The sequence below is a fragment of the Pteropus vampyrus genome, unplaced genomic scaffold, assembly GCF_000151845.1.
Source record: "Pteropus vampyrus isolate Shadow unplaced genomic scaffold, Pvam_2.0 Scaffold531, whole genome shotgun sequence".
Taxonomy (NCBI): domain Eukaryota; kingdom Metazoa; phylum Chordata; class Mammalia; order Chiroptera; family Pteropodidae; genus Pteropus; species Pteropus vampyrus.
Genome location: NW_011889312.1, coordinates 1 through 10162, shown reverse-complemented (window position 1 = coordinate 10162; position 10162 = coordinate 1). Strand labels below are relative to the sequence as shown.

Below are 10162 nucleotides of genomic sequence, written 5' to 3'. Positions count from 1 at the left end.
GGGGCTCATAGCATTTTTAAATATTTTAATCAACATTTGAAAAATGGAATTTAAAAATTTTAACATAATAATCTGACTTTCTGGCTTCTTTTTAATAGAAGAATTATTTTTTCTATTATTCAACTATATAAAGCTGAAGAACAGGCCATAGACTCTATAGTTTTTTGTTTGTTCGTTTGCTTGGTATTTTTTAGGCAAGGCAACCCTCGGTTGACCTCACAGATTGTGAGGACCTTGTCAGCTTACAATCCCTTATTTTTTATTTATTTTTTATGCCTACAGCACCTGGTCTTCCTAGGTGGTCTCGCATCCAAGTACTAACCAGGCCTGACCCTGCTTAGTTTCCAAGATCAGACAGGATCAGGCTTGTTCAGTGTGTCATGGCTGTAGACTAGACTATAGTTTCGAACGGTTCCCACTATTTGCCAACACCCAAAATGATTATACTCATTTATCTCACAGGACTGGTTACCTGAGATACTTGAGTTTGGGACTTTTGTCTTAGATAGATTCTTTCACAAAAGATGGAATGAATTTTGCCTGTCTCTGGATTTCTGTCTCCCTCTCCATCATCTACCTTGAGCAACTTTTTCTCTCTCTCCTCCTATTGTAATTCTTGTTCAAATATCCTCAGGTCTGAAGCAATATATCTGTTAACAAAGTATTCAAAAGTCTAATCACATCTTATTTTATAATTTAAACAAATTTAAGGGATTATCTATAAATTAATCGAATATATGCCAGAAATAAAAATTAAAATTTGGGTAATTAAAATGTTTTATGAATCAAAACTGCTTTCTTACCCATTTGTTGTTAATGATTTTATCTCCATATTCTTTTGGTATAAAGGTATAGAATTTGGCATTGTCTCTCGCTGGATCAAGTTAAGTTGTTTGGTATTAGTATCTAAAAATTAATCACTACTGTCTCTTCTTGTGCCAAGGGCTGATCCCAAGAGCATTGGCTGCTACTTATATGCTTCAATGTCAAAGACAATGTGGAGGTGTTATTTCCTCTGATATGCTTATCCACAGCATCATTTTATACCTTACACTTCTACAAATAAAGCTTCACTTTTAGGGTTTACCTCAAGCACAGCTTTTTCTCATGCCAAAGTTAAATGCATAATAGGTTGTTAGAATGACTTGTGATCAACAATAGACAGGTCAACAAGAAAGACTCAGAAAGTAGACTGTCTTCTGGACACAAAGTTAGCAGTGAAAACTTTTAGAAACACAGCAGGTTGTATACAGACAAATCTGGTCAAATGAGTAGGCAGAGACATATATAAGGAAGGTAACTGGATATAGGTTTATATACTCAACAAACAAAGGCAAAAAACAACAAACTATGGCATAAAAAAAAAAGGATATTAGAAGAAACAAGAACAGTGTGTATCTGTGATGACACAGAAAAGAGAATAGTGAGAGTAGCAATCGAAGGGACAGTTAAAGGCGTGGAGTCTACACTGACCATCCTTGTATAAATGGAAAGGAGCAGCCAAATGGGATATCTGAAAGGTAATCGTGACCCCTGTGTTCAGGTCATAGGTAACACAATATAAAGATTCACAAAATAACAGTGCATCTAAGGAAGCTGTATAAGCAAAAGGGATTGTTGGCTCAGAACACTATTTGGTGTGTGCTTTATTCAGTCTAACTAAACAGGAAAGCTACTGCGACATCCACTGAAGTTCCTCTCTAGGACTTTCAGGCCAACCCAGTAAATTTACTCCTTCTGGAATTCGAACAACCACTTCCATCTGAGATTTGTGGTTGGTCTTTCAGATACCAGAGCAAGGATAGCAAAGTCTTCATCTTATCAGAAGGCAGCAATAGCAATGGAAACAGTGTGTGCTAGGTCGTCAGGGCTTTTATGATCAATCATTGAGGTCTATCATGAATTTTGGACTGTGTCATGAGACACATCGTCTGCCGCCCCACCACTAAAAGGTGTCTTCTTCCGATTTGGAAAAATGACTCCAGTTTATAGAAAGTGAAATTTTAGTCTTTTAGCAGAAGTGTGACAGAAACAACACTTTAAATTCATTAATTACTCTTGCAGAATAGACTCGTTTATCGGATTCTTCCCTGTTGCTTAGGAATAGGTTATACTGCTGAGAAGGTCTGGGAATGAATCCTTTGAGTGGAGAACAGAGTAAAGACAGGGAAGGGCGGGGGCATAGAATTTTTTCCCCCTACTTCAGTCTTACCTGTCACTCAAAGTACAAGAAGAAACATTGAATCTGTCACTATAGGTCTCCAGTTTTTAAAATTTTACCAGTTGTATGTAGTTCTTTTTTGATATAGTGTAACCTTTTATCAGGAAAAATACTTACGGGAAAAAACCTTTAAATTTAACATAAAACCTAATTCTTTGGCTCCTATTGAAGCTTGGAAGACTGGATCCTTATTAGAGTGCATTTCTACAAAGAGATAAACATTTTAAAAAATAAGCATGAATGGAATCCAGGATAAAATGCATCCATTTGTGCTGGAAAATAGCTTTTACTGAAGGAAATGGCACAAATTCATCATATGGAGAAAAATGTCATTTCAAAGCCTATTTCTAAGATCAAAATGTAGAACTTTTAATACAATGTATTAGCTTTTTAGCTACTCTAAATCTACAACTTTTTAAAGCCAAGGGATTTTTTCAACCTTTTTTGAGAATATCAGTGATTAATTACCCCTATTACTAGAGATATTGTCAAAACTACTTTAAAATTAAAACTGCCTGGGCAAGAACATCACATAAAAGGGGTTTTGCAAATTGTTGCATACCAGGGATTATGTTGAGCAATAGTTTTATCAAAGTATTTTAATTAATCTTTCTATATAACTGAGTATTCAATGCAAATTACTAACTTTTTAAAATAAACTCTCACAGTGGGGCTGCTAGTTTTTGTCTTGCTCATGTTAAATGCAATTCAACATGCCGTGACATACAGCTAATAAAAGGGCATCTGTCACAAGGGACTAAGTACAAAATCAACAATTTGCATAGTGAACAAGGTTTATATTGTGGCAACTCATGTTGCCTTGTACCTAACAATGGGATGAACACTCCCTTATGGCCTCTACTAAGTACTAGACATGTGGCCTTAGAAAAAGAAATCTCCTCTCATCCCACTTTTTCCCAGTGGTGCTTTGTTAGTTCACAGCAAGGGTTTGACTTCATGCCCTGGTCTCTGTCTGAGAGGAAGTCCAGTTCAATTCAATTTGCATCTCTCTGCCTTTTAGTAATAAAACAGCATCCATTTGAGCAGGCCCCATGATAATGCAGAGCAGATGGGCAGAGTTTTGTCTAATTAGATTCTGGACAGCCTGTTCGCTATAGTAAATGTGCGTGTATTTGCTTATTTCACACTTATTTCAGTGACAACAGCTTAGTAGAGACAAGATAGAAATGAATATGGGGGATAGCCTCACTAAAGGCCTACTGAATATAAATCAATAATTTTAATTCAATTATTATGTACTATCACCTATTTAATGAGTCGCTTGCAGGCTCTTTGATCTTGAAGGAATAAAACATTTTCTTTATAAAATTTTTCTTTTCTTTCCTCTTTTTCTTCCTTTTTTTTTACTTTCTTTTTTTCTTTCCTCCCTCCCTTCCTTCTTTCTTTCATTTTTTCATTCTTTGGTAAGGAATCAAGGTCTGTAATAAAGATTATTTTTAAAATCCAATTATATAAACTATTTTTAGAATTTAATACCAAGAGCGCCACCCTATTCTTTGTGCATTTAGATTTCTCAAAAGAGATAAATATTACAAAACATGCCCACAGACTTGAATTTTACCCAGCTGATATTTATTATCATCCTCATCATTTATAGTAGTTTTCTTGGGTTTAACTTGTTCACTGTCTCTCCATTTAGAGAATCATCAAAGAGCAAGCATTCAAGCTGTAGCCATTTCTACAGTTTCAGAAACAGGATTTTCAGACTCTTAGTCTTGACCTTTTCCCGCTAACTTTGCAGCTGCCTTATTTTTCCTAAACTCTTCCTATACAAATACACACACACTAAGTCTGGGGACCTAGACTGAGAGATACTGGAAATAGTGAGATAGAATACAGCTTATATTGGGGAGGTCACAGTTTCATTCTTACTCTGATTATCTTCCTTAACTCCCTGTCTTTTACCCAAGGACTTTTTCTCCCCACCTTCTCAATTAAATATATCACAATGCAAATTTAAATCAATGTCTCACAGGTAGGAAATTAAAGACTGTGTCCTTGTATTACTTAGTAAAAGTCTATCACTTAAAATAATTTCATGATTTCAATAAAAATAGTTATATATAAAGCCTTTAGGAAGAAAGAGAGGGAAAATCTTGGTAAAATCTCACCACATAGTGAGCTAGTGAAGTGCTTACGAAGAAAAGACACATCGCATTAAGAAACACACATCAGAAAGGCCGATATTTAATTTAGATTATGGCTATTGGATCATATTAGAAGCCCTATTTCCCGAATATCTAAGGGCCAGTAATACAAGTCTCATTCTTTAGAGTTGCTTCTCTGTAAATATTGTTAGGCCCATTCGGCAGACATCATTAACCAGAAACTGAATTTCGAATTTTTAAAACATTTCAAATTCTTCTCTCCTTGTAGGCTGTTTTAATAGAGAACAGTAAAAAATCAGCTCGGTTTCGACAACTATAGACTGTGAAAATGCACAGTCTATAGTACAAAAATGTGTGAGACTGATTTAGGAATCCAAATAGTCTTTATCTAAATCAAAAGATGAAAGGCTCTAAAACAATTAAATTGTTCCGATAACCCTGGTGAGAACAAAATGAATCATATTCTCACCATGGAAGCAAGGAAAAGCAGAGGCTAACTGCTTTCTCCCTATCAAGCTGAAGAGGAAGAGAGGCCATGTCTGTGAATTTTTTTTTTTTTCCCCAACGAGTGTATTTCAAGATACACCAGCATGAATTTATTGTCTGCCCCTCCTCCTTTTGAGACCTGCTTCCCCTCCAGTCTTCTACATCTCAGTAAACGACACATCCATTTTATGTCACACAAACCAGAAACCTTGCAGTCTTCCTTGATAGCTTCCACTCCCTCTCACTTTCTCCCTCTATCACATCACTTATTTCCCAGTTCACAGCCTCCTAAATAGGGTTTGACTCTGTTCCTTTTCCTCCCTGTCTTCTACCACCTCCAGAGAAGGTCCTCCTCATCAGCTCTCATCTGGAAGAGAGGAAAATCTTAACCAGCCTTTTCTACCCTCAAATCCCATCAAATCTTTCTGGAATATAAGTACAATCCCATTTTGTCCTGCTTTAAAACCTTCACTGGCTCCCCATTACTGAAGGAATTAAACCTGAAGACTCTATTATCACCAATATCTTCTAGCACCTTCTTCTTCCCGGTTACCTAAGGATCCAAATTTCTCAATACTCAGAATGCTTCCTATTCTTGGTTTATCTATTGCTGCAAGCACTGCTCTCTGACTTTTAAAGTTATTTTCATATTTTCTGGCCTGGTGAGTTCCAGTTAACTTTTAATATATGCCTGAAATAGACTCTTCTCTGACACAATTTTTCTGGCTCGTGCTCCATCAACTTCCCCTGCTCTCAGTTTTGTGTTTATCATATTTAATTGTAATGGTTTACAAGAACAAGGACTCTCTCCCATATTCTGAGCACCATATTGTTTTCATCACCAAAGTCTTGATGCCTAACTGCAAGGATTGTAGAGGAAAATCAAGTGTTTATTGAATCAATACCAGTGTCTTCTTTCTAAACTTTCCTTTCTTTGTTAATGTTGCCACTATTTTAATAGTCACCCAGGCAGAGAACTATACAGTTGCTTTGTGGGCAAGTGTGTCTTCCATGCCTTTCATTCATGTGATCTCTCTTTATCACATCAAATATTCTTCGTGATACCAAGGCTGCCCCTAATATATTGCCACATTTCTGAATCGGCCACGTTTAATGACTTCCTCAAACTTCTACTTAAGTCCAACCTTTTTCTCCACTTTACTGGCCCTGATTTGGTAAAAAGGCATCCTTGCCTTTTGCTGAGATAACTTGTAAGTCAGCCACATAAAATCAACCAACACATATGCTAAAATTTCACTAGTATTAAGGCTCTCACAGATCTTGTTCATCCTATCTGACTTTCTTCCTCAATGTGCTACATATCTTTAAATTTGTTTTTTCTTCTATCATAAAATATCTCCAATGCCTTATTTTGCCCTGCCAAGGAAGATGTTTACTTACAATACTCTCCCTATCCTTACTTACCTATCAAATCTTTAGCATCTCTAGGCAAATTTTCTCACTGCTATAGTCTTTATCCCGTGTCTTCTCTGAAATATAAGCAGAAATAATTTACAACTCAATTTTCTACTGTTCTACATGTAAATTGTTACAAACAACAATGTATTCAGGACCAGGGAAATTTCAAAATATATAGTAGACAGCATCTAATATCAGAGAACTATTTGCTGTGCAGGCTCATCACCAGTGCCAACAAGAGAAAATGGTGTCCTTTAGTCAGGTTTTCTGAAGTGTATCCTATGTATTTTCTCTCTCAAGTCTTTCACAGATAAAATTAATACACTTTCTATTATTGTGAGAGGGAATTGGACACCTAATACATGGACTGAAATACTTCTGTCCATAGATGTGTTCAACTTACTCAAAGATTTATTGTAGCCTCTAGTTTCTTTACAAATTTAACTAAATTTCCAACTCTGATTAAGACCAAACTTTCTCACTGTTAATGAGTCACTTTGTAATCTGTAAAGAATAAAAGGCTTTGTTAAAGTTATCAGCACTATTTCAAGAAGATATCATAATTGACATTTAATATTTTAAGTCAAAATATAAAATTTCTCTTCTTGTACTTTTAAATATATAAATACCATTTTATTTGGTATATATGATAGAAACCAGGAGACATTTTCTTTTGGTCAGAGAGAAATTGTTGATTGAAGGAAACTGCTTCTCTCATTCCTGACCCTTCAACCCACACCCCATGACTCTATTCACATCACCTCAACCACCAGATATCTCAGGGAAATCTATGTGTAGCGTGGGCAGCTGATTTTTCTCTTCCAGTTTATTTCCAAATTAGATAAAATAATACTACTTCCAACTTAATTTGGCTCCTTAATATCAACAAATATATGCTAAACTCCTTAGCCTACCTTCGAAGCCTTCCCTGATATTTCCTTCCTCCAACATTCCAGCTTTACCTTCTACATCTCACTGTCATATGTAAAATTTAAAGTGATATTTATCTTCAGTCCAAACTACAATGAACAGGATCACTTACCCTCTTCCAAACATATCTGGTTCTTTCTCATCTTTTTCCCTCCTTCGTTTATACCATCCACTCACTTTATCCGGATTATCTTCTATGCCTTTTTTTTAATCGAGATAATTCATGTAATATAAAATTCACCCTTTTAAATGTACAATTCAGTGCTTCTTAGTATTTTCACAAAGCTGTGCAATCATCACTACTATCTAATTCTAGAATATTTTTATCATCTCAAAAAGAAACCCATTAGCAGTCACTTCCTACTTTCCTCTTCCCCTAGTCCCTAGAAATCGTACTTCTGTTTCTATGGAATTGCCTATTCTGGAAATTGTATATAAATGGAATCATACAATAGATGGCTTTTGCGTCTGGTTTCTTTCACTTAGCATATTTTCAAAGTTCATCCACGTTGTAGCATGTAATAAAAGTACTTCATTCTTTTTCATGGCTGAATAATATTCTACTGTGGGAAAATACCATATTTTGTTTATCTGTTCAGCACTTAATTGGCATTTGAATTGTCACTGATTTTTGGCTACTGAGAACAATACTAATATAAATATTTCTGTACAAGTTTTTATGTACACTTTTTTTCTTTTTGGTTCTCTTGAGTTTATACTTAGGAGTGGAATGCTGGGTCACAAGTTAACTCTGTTTTTAACTATTTAATGAATAGACAGACTGTTTTTCAAAGTGGCTACTTCAACTGGACTTTGGGTAGTAAACACAATAGAATATGCAGATGTCAAATGATAATGTACACCTGAAAATTATAGAATTGTATTAACCAATGTTACTCCCAATAAACTTAATTAAAAATTAAAAATAAAAATTTTTTAAAAAGTGGCTATCTCATGTTATCGTCCACCAGGAATTTTTCCACATCCTTGCCAACACCATTATTGTCTGTCTTTTTTATTTTAGCCATCCTAGTAGATAAGAAGTGATATCTCATTGTGGTTTTGATTTGCATTTCCCAAATGACTTAGATGTTGAGCACCTTTTCGTGTGCTTGTTGGCCATTTGCACATCTTCATTAGAGATAATAGTCCCTTATTAAATACGTGGTTTATAAATATCTTATCCCATCCCGTGGGTTGTCTTTTCATTTTTTTGCTGGTGCCCTTGAAACACAAAACCTCTCCTACATCTTATCAACTAAAATTCTGCTCATTTTTCAAGACCATTTTTAATTGTCATATATGTCTTATAGTCTTCTTAGTTCTCTCATATTCATGTTATCTCTTTATTTTATGTCTCCTGAGCAGAGCACATGGTTAATATCTGCTATTATATTTATATGGTATCACCTTCTGGAAGTGTTCGTTCTCTCTACTTTTGTTTCTCAAGATCAGTGACTGTTTTTATAGACTTAGCATTCTCTATAGTATCAAATGCTTGTTGCAGGGGTCCCCAAACACATTTTCTTAATTTATCAAAGAAGCAGAGCCAGGAGAGTTAAGTCAGGTAGTCTACATATGGTGGTGTAAGTGTAGTTGAGTCTGTGGAGCATGTTTAAAATGTCCTCTCTTTCAATATGAATGAGCTTTCATGGAAACCGCTCACTCCTGGGAGGTGGGGGGAGGATGTCAAGGTAAGACAATTATACTTGGATACCCCTAAGCAAAAATACCAACAGGAATTATATTACCTGACATTATTTAGTTTATTTCTCAGCTAGACATTTTTTTTAAGTAGACACAATTAAGAATGTTCTATTTATCCGTCCACAACACACAGTGATTTTGGCATGTTTCTAATCATATGTTCCTATAATTGCATTTTCTTTTATTGTTCACAACTAGAAATTTGCTTACTTTAAATGTGTGTTTTTAAAAAAACATGAGTTCTTGATTGTTCACTTCTGGGCTAAATTAACATTGGTCTTCTTTCCCTTATGACTAGGTAATACTGTACTAATGAAAAACAGGGCCTCTTTATTTATAATGGCCTTGGGGTCAATTATCAATTTATCATCATGTCCTGCAGATTTAAAATAAAATATGCTGTGCAGTATAACCATTGTACAAAATTGACATTAAGTAGATTCTCTGAGTTTGGACTTAATAAAAAATACAAAGAGTGCTGCCTAAAAGGTTTCTCCAACTATAAATTCTATTAGGCAGCTTTTAATACAAGATAGTAGGAAACTGAACAACTAAATTAGAGAGATTTTTTTCACTGCTGCTTTTTGTCTCATACATGTGCATGGTCATTGGAGGATGGTTTACTAATTCACAGAAAGAATATTTCATATCTCTATAATAATTCAATAGCTGCCTAAATTTTTACTTATGTCAATTTTTTATACATCTTAACATATTTACATCTGATGCCAATCCATTTGCATAAAAAAATTCTATTAACACTAAGGGATATATGCATGAAATATAGAGCATAGTAGTTTCTTGTGTCAAAAATATCCTAAGTCCCTCATGTTTACTAATTAATCCATATACATCAAATTCAGATCACCCTAAGAGTATGCTCCTGGAAGTCTGTGAGATGACATAAGTTTTACATTTTTAATTCCTATTATAAATACCTCTAATTCCCACATAGGTATGTTACTATCCATGCTGAGACTCAGGTTCTGTTTATGTGAGATTAAAATCAGCATATCTTGCCCATGCATGGGGGCAAGTTATATACACAACTTAAAGCCACAATCTCAGTGAGAATGTAAGGCAGCAATAGAGTTGAAGGTTAATTGTACATTTGAGAATCCAAAGTTGTTTGCTAATTTTCAAGAACAGAGTCTACCTGCTAAGTCTCAGCCAGTGAAGACTGAGAAAATTCTAGGTACTATATTTAGTCCCTTGGCACACTAGCCCCTATTGTAAGTGCTCAGAGGCCACATGGGGCCATATTAGTTTC

At 35.1% G+C, this 10162-nt stretch overlaps 1 pseudogene; it reads right to left on the bottom strand.

Annotated features, from left to right (window-relative positions):
• Positions 1-273: 273 nt before the first annotated feature.
• LOC111733158 lies at positions 274-392 on the bottom strand (annotated as a pseudogene).
• Between the last annotated feature and the right edge of the window lie 9770 nt (positions 393-10162).